Source organism: Gopherus evgoodei, chromosome 1 (genome assembly GCF_007399415.2).
Source record: "Gopherus evgoodei ecotype Sinaloan lineage chromosome 1, rGopEvg1_v1.p, whole genome shotgun sequence".
Classification (NCBI taxonomy): domain Eukaryota; kingdom Metazoa; phylum Chordata; order Testudines; family Testudinidae; genus Gopherus; species Gopherus evgoodei.
Window position 1 is genome coordinate 165,630,525 of NC_044322.1, and position 19,589 is coordinate 165,650,113.

The 19,589-nt window shown below is 38.3% G+C and overlaps 1 protein-coding gene across 3 annotated transcripts in view; it reads left to right on the plus strand.

The window, feature by feature from the left end:
- Nucleotides 1-19,589, plus strand: part of RUNX1 (RUNX family transcription factor 1) — a 204,281-nt gene that overhangs the window by 79,309 nt on the left and 105,383 nt on the right. The window contains exon 1 of one of the 3 annotated variants that reach the window (XM_030578286.1): nt 8,577-8,595. The exons of the other annotated variants lie outside the window; for them this stretch is intronic. The gene's annotated coding sequence lies outside the window, so the exon portion shown is untranslated. Of the gene's footprint in view, nt 1-8,576; nt 8,596-19,589 lie in introns of those variants that run through there. 3 annotated transcript variants of the gene reach the window in all.

Consider the following 19,589-nt stretch of genomic DNA (forward strand, 5'->3'; position numbering starts at 1 on the left):
ATAGTTAGCCATTCAGACTGTACTAAAAGATGCCTGAAGGCAGAGAAATATTACTAGATTTTTTTTAATCTGTCAATATTTTAGTTGCTGCTGCTGCTGCTTTTTTTATATTTCCACCCCAGTGTTTCTTAGGGCATCTTTAGGCAATCAGAAAGATAGTGTCATTAGCTGAAGGACAACATTTAACATTTATCAGTTTTTCAGTCACTAAAGCATTTTATATTAGTGCAGTTTCTATTTCCATGTAAAATCCTGAACATCTGCTCCACAGGAGATGGGGTTGCTACCAAGCACTACTGTTAGATTTCTCGCCAACAAGTTTCAGTGCTTCATGTGGTTTGTGTTTTATCCTTTAAACAGTTGATTATGTTTTATCCTTTCTCCCATAAAAGCTAAATATAGGCAAGATCTTCACTAATCTGAAACATTTTATGAAAATGACAGGATTTTTTTTAAAAAAAAGCTTTCTGGGTAGATATTACAAATGTATAAAATAAGTAAGCACAATGTCTCTTATATTACATCTGTGTTCACCAGTTTATCTCTGATTAATATGAACAGAAACCGTGATAAATGTAGATCAGGTAGTTGTACTTACATGCCCTCACTCACCCACTGCAGGGGCTTCTACAATGCTGTCAGAGACCAGTCCAGCTTCTACTGAAGTCAATAGGAGGGGTGTTTCCATGCTTACATTACATAGAATTATCAGAACAAACAAACAAACAACTTTGGAGAGTATATAAACCCATGCCATTTGGAGGTTGTGGTGGATAATCAGCTGACACTGTGACCAAAAGAGCTAATGTAATCCTGAGATCCATAAACAGGGAAGTCTCAAGCAGGAGTAACGTATTTATTTGACCTGTATTTGGCACTGGTGTAACGACTGCTGGAATCCTGATTCCAGGATGTTTATAAATGGGAGAGGGTTCAGAGAAGAGCCATGAGAATGATTAAAGGGTTAGAAAACATGCCTGACAGTGATAGACTTAAAGAGGTCAATCTGTTTAGCTTAACAAAGAGAAGGTTCTGGAGTGACTTGATTGCAATTTAGAAGTACCTACCAGGGGAACAAATATTTAATAATGGGCTTTTCAGTCTAGCCGAGAAAGGTATAACGTGATCCAAAGGTATAACGTGATCCATTTTTCACAATGAGGGTAATTAACCATTGGAACAGTTTACCAAGGGCTGTGGTAGATTGTCCATCACTGACAATTTTTAAATTAATATTGGATGTTTCCCTAAAGCTCTGCTCCAGGAATTATTTTGGGGAAGTTCTATGGCCCCTGTTATATAGGAGGTCAGACTGGATGATCACAGTGGTCCCTTCTGACCTCAGAATCTATGATTCTGGACATACAGTAAACTAGTATTTGGCCTTGTCCATTCCACAGCTGCCATCATTGTGCTTTATGCACCTTCCTCTGCAGCAGGTGGGACTGGACACTGTTGGAGACTGGATATTGAATAGGGCTGGCTAGAAAACAAGAAATGTTATAAAGGTTTTAAAATTTATTTAAGTTTGGTAAAAGAATGAAAATGAGATCTTTCAGAATTTTTCATGGAAAAAAAGGAGAGCGTGAGAGAACATCTCCATAGCCCACTTGTCTAGGTTGTGGGAGATTCTTGATCTGGTGCAGCAATTCTTCTGTTTCTAAATATGTGATATTTTTGCAATTTGTGGGTGAAATCCTAGCTCCGCTGAAGTCAGTGGGAGTTTTGCCATTGATTTCCACAAGGCCAGGATTTCATCCAAAATCTGCATATTTTTATATACTCACATCTGTTACTGTGCTTTGGTTTTGATTCAGAAATTACATAAAGTCCTGTGACAAACTTACAACATTTCACCTAAGATGCTGTCTGACCGTCTCATCTGCCCCTTGGCATTGAGCAGGTTGAAAGATAAAGATTGCTTGCAAGAAGTCTCGGAGACATTAGAATGTAAAGAGTATTCTAAGAACAGTTCAGCAGCTCATTCCAAACATTCAGCGGCTCAGCTTAAGTTTCTTCTCTATGCATTTTATATTTTCCCTCTGTGGATTCATAAAATTATGCCCCCGCAAATCACATTTCTAAAGTGACAAAACAGACAGTAACTATTCTTGGTGAAGGAAATGTGGATCCTTATTGTTAAGCTCTGTCAACAAATCACTCCTGTTTTTTCTTAAGCTAACTTTAATGGAACTGCTGCCTTCTCTGTTGGACCACACAGCACGCTGGTTAAAAAGCAGAAACTCAATGCTCTCATTATGAAACTTCAGGTGCTCTTTATATTGGCCTCCAGCATAAAGTAAATGGGGAATATGAATTCTGAAAACTGAGTTACGGTCTCAAACTATGGAGAATCCTTGCTATTTATATCCATAAACTACTACAACCACACCATGCATGTTTTCTGGATTCTACTCTGCACCTCATGCTCATACAAGTCACATAGCTAAACCCAAGGAGCACATATTACTTTGAAAATGTTCCAAAGCTAGCTAGGTGTACTTTCAGTTTTCGCCTTAACCTGCCTCTATATGTATATATGTAATCATTTATTTAAACAGTGAAAGTGTAGAGGGGTTGCAATGAGGCTGAAGATGATACGACTCAGCCAGAATTCTTCTTGGGGCACTCACACCAGAACAGTAGCTACCCGAGCTGTGGTCCCAACTTTGCAGGCATGTGTAGGGACAGAGAGGCAAGTCACTGCGCTTCAGCCTTCCCCATTTTTGTACATCTACTGATTGCCTAGGTAGTGCTAGGAGGAATAGACACTATGCTTCCCAATGTGATTCTTGTCAGCCATTCGGGCACAGGTGGAAGGAGAGACTTCTAACACCGTCTCCCACACTTGCACATATGTGCAAGGACCAGGTAAACTCTGGCTCATAAGGGTAAGTCAGGCTCACTTACTAAGTTATGTTACACTGTACTTTATATAGAAGTTTATTGTTAGAACTAGATAGCATCAAGCTACCTGGTTTGGGACAGATGAATTTTGGGATGTTGATCTAAGAAACTGAATTTCCCTACGTCTTGCTTCACAAAGACCTACACAATAAAGCCACACATTAAATTTTTTAGATTTGCATTGCTTGTACTGCAGAATGTATTATCTGCTGTTGCCTACCAACGCACCACTTTGTTTGCAAGAAACCTGGCAAATTTGTGTTGTATTTACATACAGTATTGTAATAACCATTAGCTTCCACTGTGCTGGGCTTTCAGAACACTACATGCCATTGTTTTCATTAGAAAGCAAAAGTATTAATGACTGCAGACACTGACAGTAGTACTGCATGCTCTCTTCAAGAACTAGCCTTGAAAATAATGGTTACTGCTGGTGTTCGGAAATATTTCTTCTAGGCTTCTATAGATCTTACACAAGTGTCTATGGAAAAAGCTAATTCAAAAGGAGGCTACAAACATGTCTGGAGCAAAATTCTAGTTAGAAATCATCAAAACATTCATGAATATTTTTTTCATTGTAGACCTGTCTTCAAGTTAGCAGTAACAATTAGCCAAGTAGGGGACCTTAACAACCAGTTGGCCATATATTACCTTTGAGTCACGCACACAACTCCGACAGATGTCTGTGTGGCTAGCCCACAGTATGCAGCCCACAGGGGTAAGGGAAAATGAGGTCAGAGCATCTGTAAGGAGCCCTTTAATTCTTCAGAATTGTTTTGTGACGATATAGTACTGTACATGAATTTCTATGCCTGTGCAATTCCATGAATCCCAATGCTGTAATTGGATCATATTTTTATGAGGGCTTTTTTTTTAAATTCTTTTGCAAAGCAGGAGTAAAGTTGTCTGTGATGCTTGAATTCACATACTTTTTTCACTTATGCGTCAGTAATTCTCTGTGTGTATTCAACAGAGTTCTTTAGCATTTAACACCTAGATCAAACTGCTGACCTTTTGCATCACTTAGATTTTGCTAAAAGATTCTGTGCTTTCAGGAGCAGGGATTTGTACATCAGAGAAATTATCATAAGTCTACTGAGCCACCATTTACAAGCATTCTTCAAATACTTTCTCATACTTTTGTTGTTTTTCATTGAGTGTTGACTGTACACATATAAAAGCTGTAACCATAGTGGAATGCCTGCTACCTAATGAAGGATAACATCAAAATACATGTTGGCATATCAGTTGCCTGCTTCTATCTGTGTTTAAAAAACGAATCAGCTTTAAATGTTGATTCATACTGCCCTGCATTAAATCACATAGGGATAGGTCCTATAGCTCATACCATAACCTAATGCAGTTAAAAAGGTCATGTAGCACTGGGCAACAAATGTAAATTGGACCTACTGATGGAGGGGTATGTAGGCCACCAGTAGTTTTTATACAAGAATCTCTCCTGGTGGGAGCGACTTCGGGCTACCAGTGGTTTCCCATACAAATGTCTGCTGTCCTAGGAGGGAGGGGGCCTACCAGCAGTGTTTCCAGAAGATCCTTTTGGAGCGAAGCCTGGTAACACATGCTTATAACTTATATATAGCATATGTAACTTGTGTAACTTTTCTTTGTTCTGATTGGTTGTGTTTGTGCAACATGCACAAAACTGAGGGCAAAATTCTGAGACTGAATTTGAGGCCACGAAAAGTCATATTTGCATTAGTGAAAAGTAACTGTCATTGAGACGGATTGCAATATTCTTACCATACTTACTTGAAAAGAAGTTCAATTGAAATTAATGGAATACCCTTACTATTCAGCACCAATAAAGGTATAATAATCTGCCCCATGGTTACTGATGTTAAAGTTATGATTTGAAGGTTGTTTTTTTACAGCAGTTGGATTTTCCTATATATTTGACTCATATGTGTAATGTATATTTAGTCTATAGCTACATAATTCATGTCATATTAAAGTAGCAAGACTTGCAGAAATGCTGTGGCAACACAAATCAACATGCCAAGTTTTATTCTGTATCATAATACTTCTCACTTTGTATTTCACAAATCATATGTGTGCAAAGTTCCAAACTCAGTGTCTCCTAGAATTCTATAATAGTTGTCTCAGGCCAAACTGAATTTTATATTCAGTATTATGAGCTTTAACCTAAGACTTACCTGCCATGTCCTGGATCTAATTTCATTTCAGCTGTAAAAGAGACCACCCAATTGGAGACGGAAATATTTTTATCTCCATGCTAATTGGTAAATGATTTTTTTCCCCAACAGTTAGGCTCCATTGGAAATGAGCCAGATATGTGGTAGAATACAAACCATTGAGAAATGAACAGAAACCATCAAACTCACTTATTTTCAGACAATCTCACTGGTACCTGATAAACAGAGAGTGGTTTTGTGTTCCTGGTAGCACTGGAAATAGATTACAGACTTTTGTATGGATCACCCATCTTTTCCTCAGTATCACAATATCGTGCCGTGTTCACATCTAATGCATTTTCTTGTAGAGTTGAGACTAAATTTTTATTATTGTTACTAAGCTTTTATTGACCATCTCTCAGTGTAAGCTTTTATTATCAGGCATTTAAATCAGAGTCTGTCTAGCTTTTATCTATTGTCATAATTGTTCAAAAATGATTGGCTCTCTGTGTTCTAGATAAGCATGCCATTCAGCAACTGCCCCAAGGTCCAATCCAGCAAATCCTTTCTTACACAAATAGACCAGTTGATCTATTTGCTTGAGGGTTTGTATGATGCCCCCCACACACACAATACTTTGTGGTATTGTAAAATAATTATACACAGATCCTACAGAGCCAGTATGAGATTTAACTAGCAAGTCTCTTATCTGTTTCCCTTTATTTATAGTGCTGATGTTGAAAGTTAAAATAATGTGATACTAGCTAATTACTTTGCACCTGTCTTTTCTGTAGAGTTGGTGAACTGGCCCAATTAAATGAGAATCAAACTTTCAAATAAGTTTAACGTTTACTATTTACCTTTTTTTTATTTCCAATTTTTTGTGTGTGCATTTCCTGTTGTTAGTCAGCTGCTACCTGAATGCTGGAATACCACCAGAAATTCTGTTCATGTGGTATTTTCTACTAGCCTCCCTTCTGAGAGGAGGAAAAACCAAGATTCCCCATGGCACTTTGAAGTCCTGGGAAGACAAATAAACTCATTTTCTTGCCCCAGTCACCTGAGCAAGAGCAGGACTCCAAATGCTAATACTCAGCAGCCATTACAGAATTCTGACTGAGGTCAAGAGGACTTTGGGATATAGACAAATGACAGGATATGGCAAAAAGACAGAAGAATTTCTGAGTATTTTCTTCTCATATACTGTGATGTGATGTGACTGTTATTTTAATAATATATTACCAGATTGTGTAATCACCACCTTTTTCAGTTCCTTCATTGGCTTCCCATTGTCCACTGTGTTACATTTAAATATCTTGGATGAAATCCTGGCCCTATTAAAGTCAATGGGAGTTTTGCCGATAGGTCCAGGATTTCACTGGTTGACCTTATTGTCCACACAGCCACTAATGTGTTCTCCTAGCCTGTTTATTTTGTCAGCAATCAAGAGCAGCCGTCAGTGTCCTGTTTGTCTTTTCTTCTTTCCATCTTCATATCTTTTTCCATCTCCTACTTCACTGTGTCCCACCTTCTCAGCATTCATGTCCCATCTAAAGCCTCTCTTCTTCGGGTTGCCCAGGAGAAGTGAACGAACATTTTAAAATACCCCAACACTATAAATTATTTCTCCCTCTAGGCTTTCCAGTGCATGCCATTTCTTTCCCTATTGCAAAGGTTCCAAAGCTGTGCTTTGTGGACCACTGGTGGTCATAGAACTCTCGTTCTTGGTCTGCAGAAAGGTGGCTGCTCATTAAGTGCTGGTTTTTCTGGTTTTGCCCCTGCTCAATCATATTAAAGTACATTAAAAGTCAGATTTTCATTTATCTAAGGCCCTTTTACGCCACTCTGACAATGTACAAGAGTCTTAATATGGATTATAAGCTACATTATGTTCCTAGAGCAGAGCAAAGAGGCCTTTGTGTAATTAAGAATCAAGCCCTAAATGTTTTCCTAATGTTACATATTCATGTGTGTAACTGTGTAGGAACCACAAGGATATTGTATGATTGTGAGTGGGAAGGGAGGAGCCCACACAACACTTTCAATTAACTATTTCCCTGTACTGTAGAAGAATCTGCTAGATTGTAAGGTCTTCAGGACAGAGACTGGTTTATTTTGTGTCATGCATAATACTAACCGTTTGGCACTGGTTAACAAGTAATAACTAATAGTCGATATTGTATGAAGAAAAGAAAGACTATCATAAGACTCATGCTAACTTTTCCAGGGATTCAACAGGAATAATTCAAACATGTTAAACTCGATATAGTTCAGTAGAGTTTTGATGTTTTATATAATAGCTTCTTGTAGTTCATTTTGGAGTCTACTAACCAGTATAAATCTGTGTACACAGCCCATTCATTTCTTTTTCTCCTTTTCCTTTTGATCCTACATCTTCCTCCAAATTTTGTAAAGTAGGCTTATCATCATGCACCATCTGATTGCATCGAAATAGCTATATAAACACCAGACCAGATACTAAAGATCAAATGTACTAGTAAGTTTCATTTTGCTGTCAGTGCACCGTGATTGGTGAAGGCAACCAACAAAACAAAACCTTCCCTTTACACCATATGAAATGTTGGGTTTGGGGGAATGTATGTTTAGCACACAGAGTTATGCCTTCCTGCATATACATTAGTAATATACAGTTTCTAAATTCTAGCACTGTGAAAAAAAGTGGAATAAGGAAGACTTCATAATGAACAATATATTGTAGTCTTAAGAGGTCCATGTTTCTCTTCAATACTGCTGTTAGCTCAGATGTGCCTATGCTCTGTTCATTTGACCTCTAATTCAGATTGACATGAATAATATAAAAAAGGCAGTGTGTTGTAGGATATACATGATAAGGTGTGACTCCACAGGAATTTTTTTCACCTGTTTGCATATAACAGAGATCTTTTCGTATCTGAATTTGTACTGAAAAAGGAAGAAATGAAAGGATTCTCTCATTAGTGACCAATTCATTAGTTCAGTGTTCTATCTCCTATTAATGACAGTGATATATGAAATCAGATATTCAAGGCAATAAACTGCTTGTAAATAGAAGTGAATATAGTTTCCCCATCAGTGTAACAGTACCTTGTTTATAAAGCAACACTTCTCTTTTCTGTTTTGGGTTGTTAGGGTTTTTGTTTTTGTTTTTTTTAATTCAAACATCTAGTTGTCCATTTGGCCTATATTTTCCTCAGTCTTTCATTTCTGTTAGGTTTGATGTGTACTCTATAATAGTGTCATCAGTGGAACACAAGCTGTGTTAGTAACTAAAATGCAGAATTCCATTTAACAATGGATTGCATATCTGACACTGCACTCCAAGTGGCTGCTTTCACATCTTTTCAGTTGTGTCAGAAAATCAATCAGTGACTTCAGCAAAATCTTGCTACTTTTCTCCCATCTACAGGGAGGGACTTTAATTATTTATGGCCTCTCTTCTTTTTCAGAACTCATCTATTCTTAACCTAAACACCTCACAGAATATGCATTACTGAATCTGCCTTGGTTCTCCTGTTACCATTCTTCTGAAGTTTAAGTAAGTCAGGATACAATGTCTGGTAATTCAAAGCTTTTTAGCAGCCAAAAGAAAACATTGGAAAAGACTGATAATAAATAATTCTGAATGTTAAGCTATTTCATATTTCACTATGTTAAGCTCTGTTCTATGCATTGCATGCACAGTAAAGTTCACATATCAGCATATTTTCACAGGGATGACGGTCTTGGAGAATTTAGTTTATTAGCGGCTGAAGGCTTCCTGGTTCAGTGGCCAGTGTGGCTGGGTATATGATGGAATGCAGGAAGCTGTTGGCATCTTCTTAACAAGAATGACTTACTAAAACTGTAGGAGAAAATTTTAACCTGAAGCATGTATTAACAACTCAAGTTCTATCAAGCACTTTTCTTATATAGGCTTAAGACCCAGGGACTATGTGACCGAATGGATCTACATTCTACCACAAGGCCCCAGGCTTTGTAGCATTGCAGTGCAAAACCTGTGGCAAACTGGAAATTGTGTGGCAGCATCAAGTAAATCCAAAAATGGAGGGTTTTCTTGAAATAAACATGGAAAAGAAATAACATAGCCAGTAATAGCTTGTGCTTGTAAAAGTCTAAATTTGGAGGCAAATTTGAGTTGTTCCTTTAAGTTGTGTAAGCTGTTGTGTAAGCCGGGGCAAAAGATAGAGAATAGGTATCACTTTGAAGATAATGGCAAATCTATACTAAGTAGTGTGAAGTATTATCAGAAGTATTTTTAAAAGTTAGGCATTTGATTGTATGATTTACACATGATGGAGCAAAGCAGAGCCACAAATGGGTAAAAAGAACTAGATACGTTCATGGAGGATAGGTCCATCAATGGCTGTTAGGAGGATGGGCAAGGACGATGTCCTTAGCTTTGTTTGCCAGAAGCTGGGAATGGGTAATGGGGATGGATCACTTGATGATTACCTGTTCTGCTCATTCCCTCTGGGGCATCTGGCATTGGCCACTATCAGAAGACAGGATATTGGGCTAGATGTATCTTTGGTCTGAGCCAGTATGGGTGTTCTTATGTTCCTAATGTAACATCATCCCTAACAAGTGAAAATATTTCTGATAGGATCTTCCCCACTGTGTATTCAGGCCAAAATTTTCAAACCTGAGTACCTTAAAGTAAACTTCTGAATCCAGGATTAGGTAGCTAAGTAACAGGGGCCTAATTTTCAGTTAGTGAAAAAAATCCCATCGAAGTCAAGGGGCGCTAAAGGTGCAGAAAATCATATCTCTTTTAGTATAGGTGCCTAATTTTATATACCAAGTTCGAAAAGGTTGGCCTTGGTTCATACAATTTATTTAACCCTGTGACTGCTGCACATATTTATAGAGACAAGCACAAGTTCTAGTCACTGCTAACTTGGGGTTGATTGGAAGTGATGACCTGCAATAGAGATTGAAGTCTATATAGCCCATCTCCTGACCCCAGGATTTATCTCTTTGTCTTCCTTCTTTCTGCTGGTGCTTCAGAGTCATCCATATATGTCTTCAGCATTCAGGAGTTTCAGATGGAGTACTAGGCTTATCATAAACAATATAGAAACTTCAGTAACTTCTCTCAGTACAGGGGTGTGTGTGTGTGATACAGAAAACACATCTGTAGATATCATTCTTGTTTAAATTCAGTGTGTGTGTTTTCATACCTACTGGATGTTCTAAATTTAAATACTATCAGTCCACTGCAATAACAATGCAATACTTTAATTTGAGAACAGTTAAAGTTGCATATGGGTTCAAGTTTTAGTCAACACTATTTGTAAAATGCCTTTCCTTTTATAGCTCAATATTTTTAGAGACTTCTAAGCTAAACTCCTGAACTGAGTATGATGCATCTAGTCATCTAGCCCAATCAACAGCAAAATCACAACTTCATGTCAGTGCAATACATTGTTAACTGATATGTCAGAAAATCAATTAATTACTTTTAAGTAGCAGTTAAGAGTATCCACACAATACTGCCATTTGAATTATTAAAGAAAGCAAGATTGAGCTTTCTCCCCAACTGAAATCCTGCCCTAGAAGAAAGTGCAAAATGCTGCTTCTGCCCTGAAGCCTAATCAACATTATTGAATAGGCTACAGGGGCAGAAAGAGTGGTAGAAGGTACGAAATTGTGAAAATGCTGGATTGCCAGGTAAAGGCAGCTGTTAAAGGAATTAGGAAGTTTGGATAGCAGTGAGAGAGTCTCCCACTGAGAATAACCATGAAGACTATTCTGTGAGTCTTTGGAGATCCAGGCTATGTGAGGAGGGCACAACCAGTCCTTCATCCCCTAACAGAACTTCACAAGGGGCATCCTCAGTCTAGGTTCTTGTGCTCCTCTTGTCATAGGTACTTGTAGATAAACTAGGGATGCATGGTGAGGTCCCTAGTGGACTTCAAGAAGCTTTCTGTTCTTCTCCCTTCCCTGGCTGTAGGGGACCCTATTTTGGTAGGTTGCTATGGGGGTTTGTGTGGGGGACAGGGATTAGGATTGAGAGGGATGGGATTTTGTTTTTGATTGTTGTGGGAAAGCTTTTTCACAGAACAAGGTCTTGCAGTGTAAAGCACCTAAAGGCAATTACACTCTGGGTAGTCTGAATTCGTCTGCAATCTCACGACCTGGCCGGATCCCCTTTAATAAGAACTAGATGCTCCATAGCATGTGAGATTGGGGAGAATAGCAGTAGCATTCTCCACACCTGTCAGTGGAGTAGGACCAGCAAAGAAGGGAGCATGCATTCCCCCTTTCAACTCACTCTCTGGCATGGACTCCCAGAAGAATACAGGCTGAGCCAGCCAGAATGCCTCTAGAGACTGGTGCTGAGATGGAACAGCCTCCCCTTTCTCCAATGCAGGCCCTTAATACAAAAGCCAAAATAAAGCCTTATAAGTGTAAATCACATTTCAAGATGTTTCACTGGAATATGGCAGTTTCTACCTTTGCTCCCATATCCCATGACTTGTTCTCTCCCTTGTTGACCTGCTGTGTAGTTTTGTTTTTTTTTAAATTGGTTATCTAATAAAATTTTGACTGTGACTCTCTCTGTTCAGCCCTCACAGCAAGCCATGGAGGGGCATTGTTTAGAGGCAGATGGCACACTTGTCATCCCTCTCTGATTACAAGATATTTTCTATCCAAAATCCATCAGGCTGCTCTGTGTGATGTGGCCCCTCCTTAAAATTTCAGTTTGAGGAAACAAGCAGGCTAAGGTTCTTAAATAACTAGTATGCTCTGTTTTAAAATACCCGGCCTGTTAGCCAGGAGGGAACTTTGGTGGAGCTGGGGCCTGTGAAGATACTGTTGGGGCATCATCTCAGATGGAACAACTGAGGCACATGGCCCACATGCCCCCTCCATTTCTTCATCTCAGGCATATGGAGACAGTTCTCCCCACCACCTCCTTTCTTGTGCGACATAGCATGGGGGGTTACATGCTGCATCCCAGTCCAGGCTCTAGGGCTTGTCCCACATACCATTGCAGCCATAGGGCAGTAGGGATGGTGTGGGACCAAATGATTGGCTCCCATCTGGTGTGGGGGGCGGGGATGAAAGAGTGTACAGTGTTTTTCCTGGGTGGGGAAGCTGTCTGTTTCAGCCCTACCCTTTCCACCTTTCAAAAGGTTGTTAAATCTGTACAATGCTGGATGTTAGGCTGGTTCCCAGTTTTGGTGTCTGGAAGGGATTTTTCCCATAGGGCAAAACTGGTGAGCTGCTGTGTGAGTTTTTTCACCTTGCACTCTACATCCAGGAGCTCTGGTTTTGAGGGGTTAAATTACAATTGTCCTAGCTTTGGTGATTTCCAGTGCAGTTGGTGGGTTTGAAAGGGACCAGTGAAGGAATCCAAAACCCAGTGGCCTGCTTGGGCAATAGTGGCCTGGCCTCTATGTCTTATGCAGCTTGTGGCTTCTCTTATCTCTTCTACTTCTGGCATGGAGAAGGTTGGGACTCTGGATTCCAGTCAGGATCTCTTACCTGACCTAAGGGTGTAGAGGGGGCATGGCCTTTATACTCCCCCTCAGTTTGAGGGTGCCTGGGGCTATTGGTGCCATTTGAAAACCATACAAGAACAAGCCTGCTGGGTGATTTGCCCTGGTTTGATATTAGAGGATAATAAAGTTGCAGCCTCCACATTTGACCATGTTGAGGTTTCTTTAGGCACATCAGTGCTACCTTTATTTTAAATCAGTTCAGGTGACAGTTCTGACTCTATGGGCCAAGTTCTCTGCTGGCATCACTCCAGTAAAATCATTGGAGTTGTCCCAGCAGACTTTAACCCTATCTCAGTCTTTTGGTACCTCAGCGATTACAGGTTAAGTTTGTTTGATATAAGCAGAAAATCTTGTGTACTGAATTTAAGCTTGGCTTGAGAAAAGTGTGTGTGTGTGTGTGTGTGTTTACATGTGTGCTTACCACTTGTATATTATTGCACAGCAGTTCTCTCGTGGTAATAGTTGTTAGCTGAGGATAGATGGAAACTACTTGTCAGTGTAGAGCTCTGTCTCTGCAGACATCAAAGAAGAGATGTAGAGGTTGGCCAGATGCTCTGAGACGAACAGTAAGTTGTCACTTGGCAGTGGATACAGCTAGCTGATTTGGAGATTGCTGGCCTGGCTGATCATTAAGGAGCTCCCCCTCCTGGCCGATATTTGCACTTGAAGCAATATTTTCCTGCTTCTGGGCAAATCTGCAGTAATGGTCAGCAGAAGCCATGAAGGCAAGAATGAGAAGTAAAAAAAAAAAAAAGTAGATTCTACACATGAAGCTGCCTTTCATGATATAGCTTAAATGATGCTATTTCATACTTAAACTTCAGCATTTTGGACTATTCAGGCACATCGTTCCAGACTGTTGTTCTTCACAGGAAACACAATAAATGTGTTAGTGCAGATCTGAAATACTGGTATTTTTCTGCAAGTAACAAGTTTACGGCTTAGACCATTTTTAAAGGAGGCATTAAAGGGGAAAAAAAGAGCCTGCCAAAATATTAGCTTTTGATAACTTTTAAATATTTAGTAAGATGCCAAAAAATAAATAAAATGAAACATCTGCAACTTCAGACTGTCTCTCAAGGCGTGGCCTCTTAGAAGAGTGTGCCCAGTTTCTGCACAGTGGAAGCCTGTGCAAACATCTCAACAAAAAAGTCATTGTCTTTAGGATTTTACACAGTAGCTCTATGTATTTGTTAGGGAATCCCACCCTCGACTGCACTTTACCAATCCTGTCAGAATCAACAGAGAATGCATGAGATCTAGTATATAGAAAAATAACCTGCTTCAATGGAGAGTTGCTGAACACTCTGCAGAAAGGATTCAGTGGTTCAAAGCCAGTTAAAGATGGTGCTGTACATTGAAAACAGGACAGGTAGTACATCCTGTTTTATTCTTACCTGCCTGTCTTTTTGTTGGAATTATATTTTAAAATATGTAATTCACTTAGCTCAGTTCAGAGAAACCTAAAAATACTTTTTACCAGAAAGTAAGGTTCTCAATACCATCTTGGATAATCTTTCTGGAATTTTTTTTAAGATAGATTTTAAGGCTGGAAGAGACGATTAAGGCCTCACTCTGACCTCCTAGGTGACACAGGCCATAGAATTTCATGCAGTTACTCTTATATAGAACCCAATAACATTTTTGATTAAACATCAACGTTACAAGTAAATAAATAGATTTAGGGTGACTCTGAACTTTGAGAACAGACGTCTAAGACGACGCTTAAAATACTGTGTGACTTTGGAAAATACCAGTTTTTGTTAACTGACTGATTTTTAAGATCAAAACTTTGAAGATATTTTGCTAATGTCATCGTCAGATTGGAAACCTGAATCCACCACTATTTAGTACTTGCTTTTCGTATGCATACAAATGGAGCACCACAAGATAGGACAGTCTTGTTCTCTGTTACTCCCTCTTATTTTAACCTGGCATGTATATTTTTGCTTTAGGAAATAATTTGTGAAAACCATTGTGGATTAGCTGTAAACTGCATGCCATGCCCTTGCTTATTGTGATACCATCTTCAGTGAAAACATTATCAAAGGCCAGATTTTCAGAAGTGCTGAGCACTCTCATCTCCAGCTGAAGTCAATGAGAGTTGCAGATACACAGCACCTTTGAAACTTAGGTCCCAAATGTTGAAACGACTGTCTTATCCTATTGTACTTAAATATGCACTGGGTCTAGAATTAGCATAAAAAAGATTTTCCCTGTGAATATATAGGAATTAAGAATGCCACTATCACCTCTCTTCTGCCCATGTCATTTCTGTTGCCGACATCTGAGATGGGGCCTATGGGCTTGTGAGCACGTCTGAGGCAATAAGAATACAATTGGGGTCTCATTCTCATATATAAGACTGCCAAAGCACATTTAATGGGGGGTGAAAATTTTCTCTTGCAAGAATTGGAAGCTTCCTCTATATAGCAGAAACCACAAAATAAAATGAAATCGAAGTAAAAGTCTTTCAAATCCTACTCAGTTTACTATATCACCAGGCTCAACCAAAAACATTATATAACAATGACAAATTTTAAAACAAAAAAAACTCAACTCCATTAACAATCTGAACTCCATTTTTCCTAGACGGCTATGCATTCTGGTGACAACAAAGGTGTCCATTGTGCAGCCCCAGCATTTCTTATCTTCATGTAAATGTACACAAGATGCTCAAACTCTGATAGAGAGGTAACAAACATTAGGAAAAGGAAGATGAAAACTGTCTGATAAACATGAATGAAGGAGTCTAGTAATAAAGATCTGTAAATTGCGAGAGCTCGGAGCCAATGGCATGGAAAGAAAGAATCTTATCCATATTGTTAGCATTTGAAGATAGTGGCTGGCAGGGGTGCTTTATCTGGTCAGCAACAGAGATTATTGTACCTTCACTGAACCACTGTCTGCAAAACCCAGGAAACATCTTGCTGTGCAGTTGATGAAACATTTGCTTGAGGTCCCTCCCAGTCCTTCTGTTACAGTTGAATAATGTTACAACACAAGCTTGTGCAACAGAGACTAGGATGGTAAAGGTTGTGCTGTAGAATTTTGTGTCATTTTTTTCCCCTTCTCCATTTTTTTTCCTGGGGAAATTAGGTGCACTGCTTGTAAAGATCGGTTTCCTGCTATCTAAGAAAGACTGTTAAAATAAAGAAGAAAAATAATAATGCTTCTTGTTTTTCTGGTCAGTATGAGATGAAAAGACAAACAGCTGCTACACAAATCTGTATATCAGGTTTAGCCAGCCATAAATTTAAAATTTGTTGCATCTTTTGTGGTAGCTATGGTGCTATTCCTGATATGTAACAAGAGTTTAAAAAACTATACTTAATTTAAATGTAGGTGTGTGTTTGATCAGGGCATTGGTCATAAAATCTGTTAGCTGAAATTTTACATCAAATTACAGCTGCAAAGAAGCATTTTTATTTTATATCATATATAAAAACTCAACAGTGGCTTCGACTTTAAATATGAATTTTGGTAAGTGACAAATCCATAATAAATCTAAGGGCCTAATGCTTGCCTCAATCCATACACACATACCCACCAATAGACTTCAGTAAGGCACCACATTCTGAATGACGGCAAGGATTGAGACAATATTTTGAAACTTAAAATTCAATACATGAGCAGTTACTTTCTCCATGCTATTAAAAAAATAAAATACCCTAAATCCTGATATGATAAAATGATCATATACACTTCCTAAAAAAGGAAAAGAAGTCCTTAGAAATGTTTATATAGCAGAATGTGGGCTGCTACCCAGTCAGCAGTGCAGTCCAAAGGTGGTCTTCTGTATGGTTATCATTAAGGGTGTGATCCAAAGCCCACTGAAGTCAATTAAAAGCCTCGCTTTGATTTCAGTGGTTTTGGATCTGGCCCTAAGGGCCTGCTCTTGATGAAGTTCTGTTTTACTGTCTCCTTAAAGCAATGTCCTTTCAGCCTGTCTGACGTTTTCCAGGTGCAATTTACCATTGCTTATCTAGATACTTATATCCTCCTTGTCACCACAGTATATAATTGTCTCCCCATTTTACAAATGGAGAAATGAAGCACAAAAGATTAAGTGAAGACAAATAGGGAATATGTTTAGCTTTCTAGTCAAAATTCCCTTTCTTTAAAAAAAGTCAAAAATCAAATGTCAACCACCATGTGAGCTGCTGAGTTCATGACTGCTTCCCTGAACCACACACTCATTGTGCTAATAGTGTCTGTGTCATTCAAAAAATGATTTACCCTAAATACAGTGCAATATAAATTCACATTGTGAAGTCAACAGGCCACATTCACTGGTAGGCTCTGCCTCCTTGCTCCACTTCAGTGACACAAAGCAGTGTTAGATCTGGCTTGCAAAAGAAGGGGAATGTACTGGTGAATCTGGCTTAACATTTTCAGAAATTCACAAATACACATTTTCATGAGCACTTATGCTCTTCTCTGTGAAGTCACTGAATTTCATAGTGACAGAACAGATGTAATTTTTTTTTCAGTCCATCATGTTAATTCATATGCTTCTATGAAGGATAATATCCTTCCGCATTCTAGAGTAGTAAAGTGTATAACTTTGTCTGTTAGTACAGTTGCAAGCTGCACGGGTACCGGCTACCATTTGTCCTTGTGCTGTTTTACAATTATCAGCATGAAGTAATGGCCAAATCCTTCTCTCCTGACTCATGCGAGTACTTGTCCCAGTGACTCCAATAGGTTTATTTGGCCCTAACTTGCATAATATAGTCCCTGAAATAATCTTCTCTTTGTAAATAAAAGTACTATTATGGTACCACTATATGGTGTTCATGACTGTGAAGTACTTTGAGTATGAAAACACTATGTTAAAATCATGATTGTTATTATTATTTATTATTTTACTAGTATTATTTTACTAGTAATCGATATATCCTGAAGAAAATCTATCAGCAAAAACAACAACAGAATATTCCACCAAACAGTTCCAACCTCATTTCCAGCAGCAAACCTGTAAACTGTAAACTTTCACCCATTTCCACTCTAACTGGGTAAGGGGGAAAAATCGTATGAGTAGCTAAATGAAAATTTCAAGTCTATAAGTGCCTGAGGCAAAAAAAAAAAAAAGTGAAGTCTCTTGTGAGTTTGGTTAGTGAAAAGAAAAAAAAGCATATTTAAGCATGACTGCATGTCATTTTTCAATTTGCTTGTGTTAAATAATGATCTCTAGGGCAGAAAAAGAGTGAAGTGAAAAGGAAGAGCTCCACTCTGGTCTTGTTTAGTTTTTCCTGGTCTTTTGCAGAGTCTGGCTACTTCTTGGTTATCATATTAAATTTAAACATGAACCATGGACAGTTTGGCATGTCATCTCCTCTATCCTGGGCCATGTACCTGATGAGGAAAAACAGAGCAACCACTGGTATCTTTGGTAAAGGTTTATTTTATCTTTCTATTCAAAAGTTTTTGTTGGTGTGTTATCATGAGATCTCTACTACTGTGTAAACATGGGAACTATTTGATGGGAAAGAGCTTAAAAGTAATATGAAAATACATTAATGTATATACATTGGCTTTCACTAGACTGTTAAATATGTTGTAAGATTTTTTAAAATGAATTGTTTCCTCTGAAGAAATTTAAAGGTAATTTTCGTTATAACACTATGGATTTGGGTTCCATCAAAGTCAGTGGGGATTTTGCCACTGACTTTAGGGCTAGGATTGAGTTCATTAGGCTGTACTTGCTGTTTGACATTTTAGCTACTTCAGAAAAGCAATGTTATCCTACAGGGGCAACTCGTGTAAATGGGAATTGTCAGTAAATGTATATTAAAATCTATGGAGCTATACCGATTGGCTATGCTGATTTACACCAGCTGAAGGTCTAGCCCATATAGAGTGACCAGAGAGCAAATGTGAAAAATCGGGATGGGAGTGAGTGGTAATAGGAGCCTATATAAGAAAAAAAAACAAAAATTGGGACTGTCCCTGTAAAATTGGGATATCTGGTCACTCTAGGCCCATATATTATATCTTTAAATCCTTCAAAAAATATTAGTGAAATAAAAAAGAGTTTTTGTTTCATATCAAAGCTAAAGAAAAATATATAATTTGACAAAATAACTTGGCTTGAATGACACATTGGTCAATTCAGTAGGTTCCACTTAGGTCAATTTCTGTTGTAGTTCTATATAGGCTGAGAATGTTATTTTTCAAATGAATCATTTGCCAGAATAAAATACAACATATTCGGTCTTTCATATATTTGACACCATGCAAATTTTGTTTCCTTTTACATCATCCTGGTATTATCACTGCTCTTAGCTGTCCCTTTCCACTAATTATATCCATAACTATACAATACAGCATTGTGATGTAAAAGGGACCTGAGTTGCATAATATGACCCTGGTATGATTATTAATATGGCTAGTTATTGTTCTACTCAAAACCGTACTGAACAAGGATAGGAGGCCAGAATAAGGGTTAGGAATACTAGAATAATATTTTCATATCTATTATTTTTAATTTCCATTTTACAATCCTTCACTTTCTTCCTATTGATTTCTGTTTCAACCAGTTGGCACGGAGTGATTCTCAGGTGTTTACTGTTAACATTATAAAGGTTATATTTAAACTAAACAAGGGAATACATTCTGTACTGATTTCTACTCCATGCTACCCTTTCAAAGTCCTAATCTCATTGGTTCTAAATCAGAGATTCGGGGCCAAATTCTGTGCTGAAGTGAACATATGCTATTGTTCTGTCAAGAGAGGGGTATGCTCCTTGTTCCATTATACAGTGTTTTGGAGGTATTGTTTAATCATTTGGTGGTAACATGTACATACTGAACAGAGTTCAACAATGCTAATTTTCCATATGGGCTTTAAGACATAATACATGGCATATGGCTGTAAAATTATAAGACATATACCAGTTCATTCTGTAAGAGTTGCTATTCTAGTCTTTTTTTCCCCACCAGTAGCATTCTTTTGCATGTGCTGAGGAGAAGGACAAAAAATAATGACAGAAAATGTGAAGTTTGGTACATTTTTTCA